This window comes from Salvelinus fontinalis, chromosome 20, assembly GCF_029448725.1.
Source record: "Salvelinus fontinalis isolate EN_2023a chromosome 20, ASM2944872v1, whole genome shotgun sequence".
Taxonomy (NCBI): Eukaryota; Metazoa; Chordata; class Actinopteri; order Salmoniformes; family Salmonidae; genus Salvelinus; species Salvelinus fontinalis.
The window spans coordinates 39556230-39573096 of NC_074684.1; positions in this window are offsets into that span (position 1 = coordinate 39556230).

Consider the following 16867-nt stretch of genomic DNA (forward strand, 5'->3'; position numbering starts at 1 on the left):
AGATACCAGTCTTTATGTTGACCCACCAGATCCTTCAGACTCTATAGACACCAGTCTTTATGTTGACCCACCAGATCCTTCAGACTCTATAGACCCCAGTCTTTATGTTGACCCACCAGATCCTTCAGACTCTATAGACACCAGTCTTTATGTTGACCCACCAGATCCTTCAGACTCTATAGACACCAGTCTTTATGTTGACTCACCAGATCCTTCAGACTCTATAGACACCAGTCTTTATGTTGACCCACCAGATCCTTCAGACTCTATAGATACCAGTCTTTATGTCTATATTATCCTATGGTAACATCAGTACAGTAACCTATGGTAACGTCAGTACAGTAACCTATGGTAACATCAGTACAGTAACCTATGGTAACATCAGTACAGTAACCTATGGTAACGTCAGTACAGTAACCTAGGCTTCGGAGGGGAGGGGCAGGTAGCCTAAACACTCACTGGCTCAGATTGTTAGCTTGCAGGCAGACGGCTCAGATGCTGGAATACATTTCTGAGTGACAGAGAGGGGTTAGCATAGGCACTTTGTTGCGCTTTTTTGTGGGACTAGAAAGAAAAAAATCCTGCAATGTAAAAAAAAAATAGTTATTAAAAAATCTGTTTTTGGAAAAAGTTGTCTTTTCCAGTTCTCGATTCTGTTCCCTGAACCGACTCCAACCGCTGATTAATACTGACTTCTACTACAGACCTGTTCCCTGAACCGACTCCAACCCCTGACTTCTACTGACTTCTACTACAGACCTGTTCCCTGAACCGACTCCAACCCCTGACTTCTACTGACTTCTACTACAGACCTGTTCCCTGAACCGACTCCAACCCCTGACTTCTACTACAGACCTGTTCCTACTATAGACCTGTTTCTCCTGACTTCTACTACAGACCTGTTCCTACTACAGACCTGTTCCCTGAACCGACTCCAACCCGATTTCTACTGACTTCTACTACAGACCTGTTCCTACTATAGACCTGTTTCTCCTGACTTCCTGTTTCTCCTGACTTCTACTATAGACCTGTTTCTCCTGACTTCCTGTTTCTCCTGACTTTTACTACAGACCTGTTTCTCCTGACTTCTTCTACAGACCTGTTTCTCCTGATTTCTACTACAGACCTGTTTCTCCTGACTTCCTGTTTCTCCTGACTTCCTGTTTCTCCTGACTTCTACTATAGACCTGTTTCTCCTGACTTCCTGTTTCTCCTGACTTTTACTACAGACCTGTTTCTCCTGACTTCTTCTACAGACCTGTTTCTCCTGACTTCTACTATAGACCTGTTTCTCCTGACTTCCTGTTTCTCCTGACTTTTACTACAGACCTGTTTCTCCTGACTTCTTCTACAGACCTGTTTCTCCTGACTACTTCTACAGATCTGTTTCTCCTGACTTCTACTACAGACCTGTTTCTCCTGACTTCTACTGCATACCTGTTACCCCTGACTTCTACTACAGACCTGTTTCTCCTGACTTCCTGTTTCTCCTGACTTCTACTACAGACCTGTTTCTCCTGACTTGTACTACAGACCTGTTTCTCCTGACTTCTACTACAGACCTGTTTCTCCTGACTTCTACTACAGACCTGTTTCTCCTTCCTTCTACTACAGACTTGTTTCTCCTAACTTCCTGTTTCTCCTGACTTCTACTACAGACCTGTTTCTCCTGACTTCTTCTACAGACCTGTTTCTCCTGACTTTCTGTTTCTCCTGACTTCTACTACAGACCTGTTTCTCCTGACTTCTACTACAGACCTGTTTCTCCTTACTTCTACTACAGACCTGTTTCTCCTGACTTCCTCTTTCTCCTGACTTCTACTACAGACCTGTTTCTCCTGACTTCTACTACAGACCTGTTTCTCCTTACTTCTACTATAGACCTGTTTCTCCTTACTTCTTCTACAGACCTGTTTCTCCTGACTTTCTGTCTCTCCTGACTTCTACTACAGACCTGTTTCTACCACAGACCTGTTTCTCCTGACTTCTACTACAGACCTGTTTCTGACTTGTACTTCACGGTTTCTTTTAACCCTACTACAGATAAGTATTGATTGCACTCTAGCCAATCTCAAAGTAGCATTCATTGGAAGAAGAGGTTGCAGAGAAAGGAGGAGGAGGGAGGGGTATAATAGAGGAGGGAGAGAGACAATAGAGGAGAGAAGTGATGAACATGGACTCAATAATAGTTCATACACAAACAGCTCCCTCTGCTGGCCACTCTCTCAAACATAAACCATTCACAAACACACGATTCACACACACAGACACCATTCACACACACACGATTCACACACACAAACACCATTCACATATACAGACACCATTCACATATACAGACACCATTCACATATACAGACACCATTCACATACAGTATACACACACGATTCACACACACAGGCACCATCCACACCCACAGACACGGTTCACTCAATAATAGTTCATACACAAACAGCTCCCTCTGCTGGCCACTCTCTCAAACATCAACCATTTACACACACAGATACCAATCACAAACACACCATTCACATACAGTGTTGAATGCCAAAAGCTGATCGAGAGATCTCGGTTTATTGTTTTTGTAAAGCTGACAGTGTTTTTATATACTTTTATTTGATTTTGAATCCTGCAGATCTGCTGGGCTTAGTTTCTATGAGCGCTGCTGTCTGTCCCGGGATCCTGCCAGATTCCACAAAAGGGGGAGAGACACGGAAGCCCAGCTAGCCTAGCTGGCTCGGCGGTATCAAATGGAGGTTGCTATTGAACGTTTCCAGCGCTGCAGGAGCTGTGTTTACTTCGCTTTGTTTCAAGACAATGTGGACCGCGCTGACTTTCAATGTAGCACTGCTTGCAAACCTACTGGGGAATCCACGCCCGCCAACGTTTTCTTCCAGTAGCCAGACGCCGCTCTGGCCTGGGGGTAGTTTCGACGCCGTATCCGACTGGTCGGTGCTCAGCAGGGTTCCATCCACGAAGGGGTCTCCCCCTTCCCTGGAGAACGGAGCTGTTCTCGACCCAACCAACCAGCCATGGAGGTACGTCACTCGCCATGGAAGTCGAAGACAGCGTCCTCTGGCAACGTGGGTCTCCTTGGAGATGTTGAGCCCGGACCTGACACAGACCAGAAACAGCTTTGCCGCCCTGGATCCAGATGTTCCTGTGTCTTCTTCCTTGGGGGCTTGCCATTCAAGTTCGGATCCAGAGGTACCTGTGTCTTCGTCCTCGGATCTGTCTCCCTCTCTGGTTGCTTCTACCTCGTGTTCAGATCCTCAGAGCTCCCACCCTCATCAGGCCGTGAGGATACCCAGGAGCACGAGTACAGGACATCACAAAGCTGCTTCCGACTGTTCTATCGCAGATGCCGGGAGCTGACACTCTCCTAGTCCATGTGGGGTCAAACCACATCAAGGGGGGCTAGCTCGGAACATCTGAAAATGGATTTTAAAGAACTGACTTAAAAGACTACCAAAATGGACAATAATTTCAGGTCCAGTACCATCATTGTGGTGTGAAAGATTGTGAAAGGGGGTGTGAAATCTTTCACACATTGGGGTGTGAAAGATTCAGCAGACTGCTGGCATTACACATCTGGCTAAAAGACTGTAGCTCTGCTGGAGTCACTTTTATTGATAACTTTGACACCTTCTGGAAACAGAAGATACTCTACAGGAATGATGGAGTCCATCCAAATCACCTTGGCATCTGGACTTTGTCCTTGCATTTCAAGGCTGAGTTTAAACAATGACTTATCAATGATTCAAGACCAGCTCAGTTAATCCCTACCATTGTGACAATGAGTCATCATAATGCTGCATTAATGTACATGATCCTAGGGGTGTGTGCCCTAGTAGGAAGACCACTGTTAACACTGAGGTGGTGTGTCCTAGGAGGAAGACCACTGTTAACACTGAGGTGGTGTGTCCTAGTAGGAAGACCACTGTTAACACTGAGGCGGTGTGCCCTAGTAGGAAGACCACTGTTAACAATGAGGCGGTGTGCCCTAGTAGGAAGACCACTGTTAACACTGAGGCGGTGTGCCCTAGTAGGAAGACCACTGTTAACACTGAGGCGGTGTGTACCAGTAGGAAGACCACTTTGTGCAGCTCACCCTGCACTATCAAGTTTACTTCCGATAAGCTACCTAGTAAAGCATTAAAAACAATCAAGAACCCCAGAAAAATGCTAAAAATAGCCAAATTAACATATGCAGCCTGAGAAACAAGGTCCATTAAGTCAATAACTTGCTAGTAACAGATGACATTCATATTCTGACAATCTCCGAAACTCACTTAGATAATACCTTTGATGATACAGTGGTAGCAATACAAGCACGGCACTTACACAAATGACTGATGATTGGCTGAGATAAATTGATGATAAAATTATTGTGGGGGCTGTCTTGTTAGACGTCAGTGCAGCTCTTGACATTATCGATCATAGTCTGCTGCTCGAAAAACTTATGTGTTATGGCTTTACACCCCCTGCTACAATGTGGATAAAGAGTTACTTGTCTAACAGAACACACAGGGTGTTCTTTAATGGAAACTTCTCCGACATAATCCAGGTAGAAGCAGGAATTCCCCAGGGCAGCTGTTTAGGCCCCTTGCAGTTAGAATCAGGAATTCCCCAGGGCAGCTGTTTAGGCCCCTTGCAGTTAGAATCAGGAATTCCCCAGGGCAGCTGTTTAGGCCCCTTGCTTTTTCAATCTTTACCAACAACATGTCACTGACTTGGAGTAAAGCCAGTCTGTCTACGTATGCGGATGACTCAACACTATACACGTCAGCTACCACAGCGACTGAAATGACTGACACAATTCACATATGCAGACACGATTCCCACACACAAACACGATTGAGCCTGTACTGAGGGATGAGCGTTGCATAGGAATGCCGCCAGCGGATGTAAGACAACATGAAGGAGTGTGTAAGAGTTCACTTCTGGAAAAGGATAAAGAACTGGGTAGCACACAACCCCACTCTCCTCTTCGGTCGAGGAGCGGCGAGGAGCGTGTCAATTCATCAGCAGTCCCCTCCTCTATTACCGACTTCGACAGAGGATGCACAAGAGTATCCTCGCGGCTGGTAGCACGGAATCGTTGGAATTCCACCGCAACCCCTTTGAATCAGCTGTGGTTTTCTGGAAGGAGAAAAGCATCCACACATTAAAAACCATTAATCCTTTATTTAGAAAATGTCTTACACAACTAGCTACATATGCTTTAATCACTTTACACATTTACAGAGCTGCAAACCTTGAAGAATTTTTAGGAGTACCACACCCCATGAAGGCTTGTGGCACCCACACTGCTCAAATCATAAGCACCTTTTATATCCTAATAATGATGTTGGCAGAAGACTGCTTCAGCAGGAATGGTATAGGCCAGGGGTATTCAACTCTTACCTCAACTCTTCCCTGCAGGGTGGAAAACAGATGTCGGGGCTACAGGACAGCATACCACCCTGCAGGGTGGAAAACAGATGTCGGGGCTACAGGACAGCATACCACCCTGCAGGGTAGAATACAGATGTCGGGGCTACAGGACAGCATACCACCCTGCAGGGTGGAAAACAGATGTCAGGGCTACAGGACAGCATACCACCCTGCAGGGTAGAATACAGATGTCGGGGCTACAGGACAGCATACCACCCTGCAGGGTGGAATACAGATGTCAGGGCTACAGGACAGCATACCACCCTGCAGGGTGGAAAACAGATGTCGGGGCTACAGGACAGCATACCACCCTGCAGGACAGAATACAGATGTCAGGGCTACAACCCACTCAAGTGACGCACCCCTCCTAGGAATGGGATGCAAGAGCACCAGTAAGCCAGTGACTCAGCCCCTGTAATAGGGTTAAAAGCAGAGAATCCCAGTGGAGAGAGGGGAACCCGGCAAGGCAGAGACAGCAAGGGTGGGTCGTTGCTCCAGTGCCTTTCCGTTCACCTTCACACTCCTGGGCCAGACTACACTCAATCATATGACCTACTGAAGAGATGAGTCTTCAATAAGACTTAAAGGTCGAGACCGAGTCTACGTCTCTCACATGGATAGGCAGACCATTCCATAAAAATGGAGCTCTATAGGAGAAAGCCTTGCCTCCAGCTGTTTGCTTAGAAATTCTAGGGACAATAAGGAGGCCTGGATCTTGTGACCGTAGCGCACGTGTAGGTACACTACTGTTCAAAAGTTTGGGCTCACTTAGAAAAGTTCTTGATGTTGGTGTTTTGTGGGTACTATTTAATGAAGCTGCCAGTTGAGGACCTGTTACTCAAACTAGACACTCTAATGTACTTGTCCTCTTGCTCAGTTGTGCACCGGGGCCTCCCACTCCTTCTATTCTGGTTAGAGCCAGTTTGCGCTGTTCTGTGAAGGGAGTAGTACACAGCGTTGCACGAGATCTTCAGTTTCTTGGTAATTTCTCGCATGGAATAGCCTTCATTTCAAGAATAGAGTGAAATGTTTCAGAAGAAAGTTCTTTGTTTCTGGCCATTTTGAGCCTGTAATCGAACCCACAAATGCTGATGCTTCAGATACTCAACAAGTCTAAAGAAGGCCAGTTTTATTTCTTCTTTAAATCAGCACAACAGTTTTCAGCTGTGCTAACATAATTGTAAAAGGGTTTTCTAATGATCAATTAGCCTTTTAAAATTATAAACTTGGATTAACTAACACAACGTGCCATTGGAACACAGGAGTGATGGTTGCTGATAATGGGCCTCTGTATGCCTATGTAGATATTCCATATTTTGCCGTTTCCAGCTACAATAGTCATTTACAACATTAACTTTTTAGGGATAGGGGGCAGCATTTTCACTTTGGATGAATAGCGTGCCCAGAGTGAACTGCCTCCTACTCTGTCCCAGATGCTAATATATGCATATTATTGGATAGAAAATACTCTGAAGTTTCTAAAACTGTTTGAATGATGTCTGTGAGTATAACAGAACTCATATGGCAGGCAAACTTCCAAACAGGAAGTGGAAATTCTGAGGCTGGTGGATTTTCAACTCATCGCCTATTGAAATCCCAGTGGAATATGGATCTGTTTGCACTTCCTACGCCTTCCACTAGATGTCAACAGTCTGTAGAACGTTGAATGAAGCCTCTAGTGTGATGTGGGGCCGGATGGGAGCTGTTTGAGTCAGTGGTCTGGCAGAGAGCCAGGTCCTGGTCATGCGCATTCCACATGATATAGACTTGCGTTCCAGTGCTTCTATAGACACAAAGGACTTCTCCGGTTGGAACGTTATTGGATATTTATGATAACAACATCCTGAAAATTGATTCTCTACTTAGTTTGACAAGTTTATTCGACCTGTAGTATAACGTTTTGAAGTTTTGGTCCGAGTTCGCCTGGATCTGCGCGAGCGTTTGGACATGTGTACTAAACGTGCTAGCAAAAGTAGCTACTTGGACATAAATAATTGACATTATCGAACAAAACAACAATTTATTGTGGAACTAGGACTCCTGGGAGTGCATTCTGATGAAGATCATCAAAGGTAAGGGAATATTTATGATGTAATTTCGTATTTCTGTTGACTCTAACATGGCGGAGAAATGTTGTTCATGTCTGAGCGCCGTCTCAGATTATTGCATGGTGTGCGTTTTCCGTAAAGTTTTTTTGAAATCTGACACAGCGGTTGCATTAAGAACAAGTGTATCTTTAGTTCTATGTAAAACATGTATCTTTCATCAAAGTGTATGATGAATATTCCTGTTATTAGATGTGGTTCTCTGTAATTTCTCCGGATATTTTGGAGGCATTCCTGAACATGGCGCCAATGTAAACTCAGATTTGTGGATATAAATATGCACATTATCGAACAAAACATAAATGTATTGTTTAAATGATGTCCTATGAGTGTCATCTGATGAAGATCATCAAAGGTTAGTGATTCATTTTATCTCTATTTCTGCTTTTTGTGACTCCTATCTTTGGCTGGGAAAATGGCTTTGTTTTTTGGACTTGGCGGTGATCTAATATGTTGTGTTTTCGCTGTAAAGAAAATGACATCAGACACGATGGGTAGATTAGCAAGATGTTTATCTTTCATTTGCTGTATTGGACTGTTAATGTGTGAAAGTTACATATTTCCCAAAAATATTTTTGAATTTCCCGCGCTGCCTTTTCAGCGGAATGTTGTCAGGGGTTCCGCTAGCGGAACGTGTGGCCTAGAAAGGTTAACAATGTCTACACTGTATTTCTGATCAATTTGATGTTATTTAAAATGGACAAAAAAAAATGCTTTTCTTAAAAAAAAAGGAGATTTCAAAGTAACGAAGGACAAACGAAGAAAGCATGGATTAATTTTTATGCATCATTTTTGGACAGAAAGATTCAGATTTTTGCAATGTTAAGTAGATGGAAAAATGCTGTCCTTGAAATAGTCTTGATATGTTCGTCAAAAGAGAGATCAGGGTCCAGAGTAACGCCGAGGTCCTTCAGGGTTTTATTTGAGACGACTGTACAACCATCAAGATTAATTGTCAGATCCAGATCCAGATCCATTGTCAGATCTTTTGTTTCGTGGGACAAAACCATCTCAGTTTTGTCCGAGTTTAAAAGTAAACAATTTTCCGCCACCCACTTCATGTCTGAAACACAGGCTTCCAGGGAGGGCAATTTTGGGGCTTCACCATGTTTCATCGAAATGTACAGCTGTGTATCGTCCGCATAGCAGGGAAAGAAAATTAACATGTTTCCGAGTGACCAAGAGGTAAAATAGATAGTGAAAACAATAGTGGTCCTAAAACGGAACCTTGAGAAACACTGAAACTTACAGTTGAATTGTCAGAGGACAAACCATCCACAGAGACAAACTGATATCTTTCCGACAGATAAGATCTAAACCAGGCCAGATTTTGTCCGTGTAGACCAATTTGGGTTTCCAGTCTCTCCAAAAGAATGTGCTGATCGATGGTATCAAAAGCAGCACTAAGGTCTAGGAGCACGAGGACAGATGCAGAGCCTCGGTCTGACGCCATTAAAAGGTCATTTACCACCTTCACAAGTGCACACTCAGTGCTATGATGGGGTTTGAAACCAGACTGAAGCATTTCAAATACATTGTTTGTCTTCAGGAAAGCAGTTGCTGTGCAACAGATTTTTCTAAAATTGTTGAGAGGAATGGAAGATTCGATATAGGCCGATAGTTTTTTATATTTTCTGGGTCAAGGTTTGCCTTTTTCAAGAGAGGCTTTATTACTGCCACTTTTAGTGAGTTTGGTACACATCCGGTGGATAGTGAGCCATTTATTATGTTCAACATAGGAGGGCCAAGCACAGGAAGCTGCTCTTTCAGTAGTTTAGTTGGAATAGGGTCCAGTATGCAGCTTGAAGGTTTAGTGGCCATGATTATTTTCATCATTGTGTCAAGAGATATAGTACTAAAACACTTAAGTGTCTCTCCCGATCCCAGGCCCTGGCAGAGCTGTGCAGATCCAGGACAGCTAAGCCCTGGAGGAATACGCAGATTTAAAGAGGAGCCCGTCATTTGCTTTCTAATGATCATGATCTTTTCCTCAAAGAAGTTCATGAATTTATTACTGCTGAAGTGAAAGCCATCCTCTCTTGGGGAATGCTGCTTTTTAGTTAGCTTTGCAACAGTATCAAAAATAAATTTTGGATTGTTCGTTGTTTTCCTCAATTAAGTTGGAAAAGTAGGATGATCGAGCAGCAGTGAGGGCTCTTCGATACTGCACGGTACTGTTTTTCCAAGCTAGTCGGAAGACTTCCAGTTTGGTGTGGCGCCATTTCCGTTACAAATTTCTGGAACCCACTGAGTCGATGAAGCCTTTTGGAGGGGTGCAACTGCATCTAGGGAATTGCGCAAGGTTAAATTGAGTTCCTCAGTTAAGTGGTTAACTGATTTTTGTCCTCCGACGTCCTTGGGTAGGCAGAAGGAGTCTGGAAGGGCATCAAGGAATTTTTGTGTTGTCTGAGAATTTATAGCACGACTTTTGATGCTCCTTGGTTGGGGTCTGAGCAGATTATTTGTTGCGATTGTAAACGTAATAAAATGGTGGTCCGATAGTCCAGGATTATGTGGGAAAACATTAAGATCTACAACATTTATTCCATGGGACAAAACTAGGTCCAGAGTATGACTGTGGCAGTGAGTAGGTCCAGAGACATGTTGGACAAAACCCACTGAGTCGATGATGGCTCCAAAAGACTTTTGGAGTGGGTCTGTGGACTTTTCCATATGAATATTAAAGTCAACAAAAATGTGAATATTATCTACCATGACTACAATGTCCGATAGGAATTCAGGGAACTCAGTGAGGAATGCTGTATATGGCCCAGGAGGCATGTAAACAGTAGCTATAAAAAGTGATTGAGTAGGCTGCATAGATTTCATGACTAGAAGCTCAAAAGACAAAAACGCAGTAATTATTTTTGTAAATTTAAATTTGCTATCATAAATGTTAGCAACACCTCCGCCTTTGCGGGATGCACGGGGGATATGGTCACTAGTGTAACCAGGAGGTGAGGCCTCATTTAACACAGTAAATTCATCAGGCTTAAGCCATGTTTCAGTCAGGCCAATCACATCAAGATTATAATCAGTGATTAGTTCATTGACTATAACTGCCTTGGAAGTGAGGGATCTAACATTATGTAGCCCTATTTTGAGATGTGAGGTGTCAAAATCTCTTTCAATAATGGCAGGAATGGAGGAGGTCTTTATCCTAGTGAGATTGCTAAAGCAAACACCGCCATGTTAAGTTTTGCCCAACCTAGGTCAAGGCACAGACACAGTCTCAATGGGGATAGCTGAGCTGACTACACTGACTGTGCTAGTGTCAGACTCCACTAAGCTGGCAGGCTGGCTAACAGCCTGCTGCCTGGCCTGCACCCTATTTCATTGTGGGGCTAAAGGAGTTAGAGCCCTTTCTATGTTGGTAGATAAGATGAGAGCCCCCCTCCAGCTAGGATGGAGTCCGTCACTCCTCAACAGGCCAGGCTTGGTCCTGTTTGTGGGTGAGTCCCAGAAAGAGGGCCAATTATCTACAAATTCTATCTTTTGGGAGGGGCAGAAAACAGTTTTCAACCAGCGATTGAGTTGTGAGACTCTGCTGTAGAGCTCATCACTCCCCCTAACTGGGAGGCGGCCAGAGACAATTACTCGATGCCGACACATCTTTCTAGCTGATTTACACGCTGAAGCTATGTTGCGCTTGGTGACCTCTGACTGTCTCATCCTAACATCGTTGGTGCCGACGTGGATAACAATATCTCTATACTCTCTACACTCGCCAGTTTTAGCTTTAGCCAGCACCATCTTCAGCACCATCTTCAGATTAGCCTTAACGTCGGTAGCCCTGCCCCCTGGTAAACAGTGTATGATCGCTGGGTGATTCGTTTTAAGTCTAATACTGCGGGTAATGGAGTCGCCAATGACCCCGTAACGGGTGGAGGAGAGACCAGAGAAGGCTCGGCCTCTGACTCCGACTCGCTGCTTAATGGGGAGAACCGGTTGAGAGTTTTTGTCGGCTGAATGAGCGACACCGGTTGAGCATTCCAACAGCATTTCCCTCCAGAAGCCATGAGAAAGTTGTCTATAATAAAGAACACTTTTAAATTGGCCTATACCTGTTGTTCATGTCCCCTCATTTTTGTCACAGGCTATGAGCCGGCTTGTGACAAGTGGGGGCTCATCCGGGATAGTAGTTCATTTGGGTTAGTTTAGTTGAGTTTGCCAAATGTTTTTTTGTTTGAGGGGATGTTTTGGTTGGGCCAATTTTGTTGAAGAGAGCGTTGAGAGCCATGTGTTCTTTTGGTTCAGTTAGCTTGGTAGCTAAGCAATTCACTGGGTTTTTCTGGGTTTTGTTCAGGTGGGAGTCCTCTCCTGTTCAGGCATATCAGCAAGTGTCCATAGGAGGCTTGTGGTGTTTTTGTTTTAGGTGGCAGTGAACGTGGGTAGAGCATCCCTTTCCCTTTTCCCCTACATCGGCTCGGGAGCACCTCCATGGTTATGGGAGGGCTGCCAGTTTCTGGTTGTCTTTTCCACTCCACTGGTTTTGTGTGCATAAAACCCCACCACATGTGACTGCACGAAGACCAGGGCCAGTTAGTTAGTAGTTTTTGGAGGATAGTGGGGTGTGGCTCCTGTCCTTGAACCCAGACTGACAGCAGGTGAGTTGTGTTTTTTTGAGCATTTGTAATAGTTGTATTGGTTGAGGAAAATGTCTTCCATTTTGAGTAGTTTTGTTCAAGCTCCTTCAGAGGTAGCCTTAGAGTTGTGTACTAAGGAGCAGTTAATTGAAATTGCTGAACATTATCAGATTGAGATTGTTGATAAAAAAAATTAAAGAGACTGTTAAAACTAGCTTAAAGCAGGGTCTTAGGGAAATGGGTGTTTTTGGCGGTCAGTCTGCTAGTAGTGAGGGTGCAAGTTTTCAGTCTAGCCCTTCATTAACTTTTGAGCAGCAGAGGGAACTGTTGCAAATGCAATTAGAGAGAGCGATTGAGAAATGCTAATAGACCGGAAAGACTACCACAGTTTGATGTTTCACAGAATCTTCATTTGTTGCCATTTGTTGCCTAAATTTGATGAGTCAGATCCAGACACATACTTTTCTTTATTTGAGCGTATTGCAGAAGCTAGAGCTTGGTCAGATTTGGACATGACTATGTTGTTGCAATGTGTACTTACAGGTAAAGCACGTGAGGCAGCACTGAGTGTAGCTGACAGTAAAGTTTATGCTAAAGTTAAATCAGCAGTTCTGAAGGTCTACGAGCTTGTGCCAGAGGCATACCGTCAACGTTTTCGTTACAGGAAAAAGTTAGATTCACAAACCTATTCTGAGTTTGTTTGTGATTTGACTTCTGCATTTAATCGTTGGTGTACAGCTTCTGAAGTTAGTACTTTTGAGGGTCTGTCTAATTTGATTGTGTTAGAACAGTTCAAAAATTCTGTGTCTGACCAGGTTGCTACATACATGAATGAACGTAAAGTTAAGTCTCCAAGTGATACAGCCATCCTTGCAGATGAGTACAGGCTAACACATAAAAGCCATTTTGAGTCAAACAGTGACATGTACCATGAAAATAACTTTACTCCTAGGAATAGTAGGTCACCTTTTTGGGGGGCTTCTTTCCAAAGGCCTCAGGGGAAGTTTGGGTCTGGAGGACTTAAAGCACCGGTTAATGCTAATACCTGTCGCTACTGTTTAGTTGAAGGACATTGGAAGAAAGATTGTCCTCGGCTTCATTCAAAACAGTCAGGTCAAGTTAAACCTGCTGTGATGGAAAGTCCTGTTACAGCCTCTGACCACCAGGGTGAGCTGTTTCAGCCACTAGTTGAGTTTGATTCTCAGTCTTCCCCGCTGTGATTTTTCAGCCTTTATTTCAGATGGTGTAGTGTCCCTGGTAGATGGCAACCAGAATGTTAAAATCAAGATCCTAAGAGACACTGGAGCTTTAGATTCTTTTATTCTGGAATCTCTTTTGCCGTTCTCTAAAGAGTCTGATACTGGCCGTTGTGTAATGGTATGTGGTATGGGTTTAGTTCCATTCTCTTGTCCTTTACATGAAGTTACCCTAAAATGTGGTCTGGTAGAGGGTGATGTAGATGTTGGGGTTAGACCCCAGTTGCCAGTAGAGGGAGTACACATGATTTTGGGGAATGACTTGGCAGGTAGTAAGGTGTGGGCAGATGGCAAATTAAACATCTGTAAGAAGCAACCTTCAGTGTCCCCTGCAAGGGAATCTCCGGATCAGAACTGTGTCTCCTGAGGTATTTCCAGTTTGTGTGGTTACCCGCGCAGCCTCTCGTAAGGAGATTGAGAGTAAGCCAGAAAGTCTTGAGTTGCCAGTCAAACTCCAGACAGAACAGTTGACTAGTTCTAGAGATTCATTGATGGCTGAGCAAAAGGCTGATACTACTTTGGCTGATCTGTTTGATAAAGTGGTTCCTGATTCAGTGGTGAGGAATAGTGCTCAGTGTTATTTTCTTCTTGATGGGCTGTTGGTCAGGAAATGGGTTCCACACTATGATCAGGGTCTAGGAGAACCAGTCTTTCAAATAGTTGTACCAACTACCTTGCGAAATAAAGTGTTGCAAACTTCACATGGTGATGTGGCAGGTCATATGGGTGTTCGTAAAACTTATGATCGCATACTTCGTTATTTTTTCTGGCCACGTTTAAAGCGGGATGTATCTCAGTTTATTAAAACTTGTGATACGTGTCAGCGCACAAGCAAGCCAAATCAGGTTGCAAAGCCTGCACCGTTGTATCCAATACCAGCCGTAGGGCAACCTTTTGAGCATCTTATTATCGATTGTGTTGGGCCATTACCAAGGTCCAAGTCAGGTCATAGCTACTTATTAACTGTTATGTGTCAAGCAACCAGATATCCGGCAGCTTTTTCCTTGCGTACCATAACTTCAAAATCAGTAGTTAAAGCGTTAACTCAATTTATTTCAACATTTGGGATTCCAAAAACCATCCAGTCAGATCAGGGGTCTAACTTTACCTCCCATTTATTTGCTCAGGTTCTCAAACAGCTTAAAGTTAAACACAACAAGTCTACTGCGTTCCATGCCCAGAGCCAGGGAGCTTTGGAACGTTTTCATCAAACTTTAAAATCCTTGCTTCGTGCATATTGTACAGAACTGTCTGCCGACTGGGAGGAGGGGTTACCTTGGCTGTTACTAGCTGCTCGTGAAGTAGTGCAGGAAAGCACAGGGTTTAGCCCAAATGACTTAGTGTTTGGCCATAAGGTGCGTGGGCCTTTAGCAGTGTTGCAGGATGGTTGTTTGCCTGAGGAACCACCTCGGAACCTTATTGACTATGTAAATGGTTTTAGGTTGAAGTTGTATAGGGCTGGTGAACTAGCGAAAGAAAAACTAAAATGTTCTCAACGGAAAATGAAACTGAAATATGACGGACAGGCTGAGCTGCATGAGTTTAGTCCCGGTGATCGGGTACTTGCTCTTCTGCCTCTTGTAAGTTCACCTTTTCAGGCAAAATACTGTGGTCCTTTCACTGTGTTGCGTAAAGTGTCAGATTTGAACTATCTTATTGAAACCCCATAGTCATAGGAAGTCCTGTAAATTATGCCATGTGAACCTGTTAAAATGTTATCACTCCTGTGATCTAATGCTCTGCCCCGTGCTCCTTTAACCTAGCTTGTATCTTTTCTCTGCTGACCCCTACGGGCTGTCTGCGCCTCTTTCCTCTTAAATTGCTCCCCAGGTACCAAGGCTGCTGAGTTTGAGGGGCGGACAGTCAGATGGGGGACAGGGGGCTACTGCTAGGAGCCGGGATTGGTATCTTTTATTTGTTTATTGGGAAATTTGTATTATTTTGAATATGTTGGAGGAAGTTGGGTTGAGGGTGGGACCCTCATTTTAAGGAGGGGGGTGTCACGGCTCCTCCTCTGCAGTGCAGGGGGTGGTTCCTCCTGCAGGCAGAGGAGGGTCGTTAGTGATTGGAGCCACCTGGGCTCAGGGTATAAAACTGCTTACTAATCACCTCTCTCTCTCTCTGCTCCTCCAGGTATGCTAATGATTTGTTTGTTCCTTTGTAGTTTTACATAGTTTTCACTCAGTCATGTTCACACACACATTCACGCATCCATGCACTTTACATACACCTTACATCATGATACATCCACACCTCATTCCTGTTTCTTAGTTTAAGTTAATAGTTTGTTTAATAATAAAGAACACTTTTGAATTGGCCTATACCTGTTGTTCGTGTCCCCTCATTGTTGTCACAGGCTATGAGCCGGCTTGTGACAAAAGCATCATGTTAATGTTACTGCTTACCTTTAGAAGGCATCATGTTACTGCTTACCTTTAGAAGGCATCATGTTACTGCTTACCTTTAGAAGGCATCATGTTACTCATTACCTTTAGAAGGCATCATGTTACTGCTTACCTTTAGAAGGCATCATGTTACTGCTTACCTTTAGAAGGCATCATGTTACTGCTTATCTTTAGAAGGCATCATGTTACTGCTTATCTTTAGAAGGCATCATGTTACTGCTTACCTTCAGAAGGCATCATGTTAATGTTACTGCTTATCTTTAGAAGGCATCATGTTACTCCTTACCTTTAGAAGGCATCATGTTACTCATTACCTTTAGAAGGCATCATGTTACTGCTTACCTTTAGAAGGCATCATGTTAATGTTACTGCTTACCTTTAGAAGGCATCATGTTAACTGCTTACCTTTAGAAGGCATCATGTTACTGCTTACCTTTAGAAGACATCATGTTAATGTTACTCCTTACCTTTAGAAGGCATCATGTTACTGCTTACCTTTAGAAGGCATCATGTTACTGCTTACCTTTAGAAGGCATCATGTTACTGCTTACCTTTAGAAGGCATCATGTTACTGCTTACCTTTAGAAGGCAGTGTGAGGTTCTGCTCACACTGCCCTACCCTGTGCTTTGACCTCTTTCTCTCCCCTCTCTCCAGATGAAATCTCGCGTCTTGTGACGGCCGGCCGCCCAACAACCTGCCCGCTTGACCCTATCCCCTCCTCTCTTCTCCAGACCATTTCCGGAGACCTTCTCCCTTACCTCACCTCGCTCATCAACTCATCCCTGACCGCTGGCTACGTCCCTTCCGTCTTCAAGAGAGCGAGAGTTGCACCCCTTCTGAAAAAACCTACACTCGATCCCTCCGATGTCAACAACTACAGACCAGTATCCCTTCTTTCTTTTCTCTCCAAAACTCTTGAACGTGCCGTCCTTGGCCAGCTCTCCTGCTATCTCTCTCAGAATGACCTTCTTGATCCAAATCAGTCAGGTTTCAAGACTAGTCACTCAACTGAGACTGCTCTTCTCTGTATCACGGAGGCGCTCCGCACTGCTAAAGCTAACTCTCTTTCCTCTGCTCTCA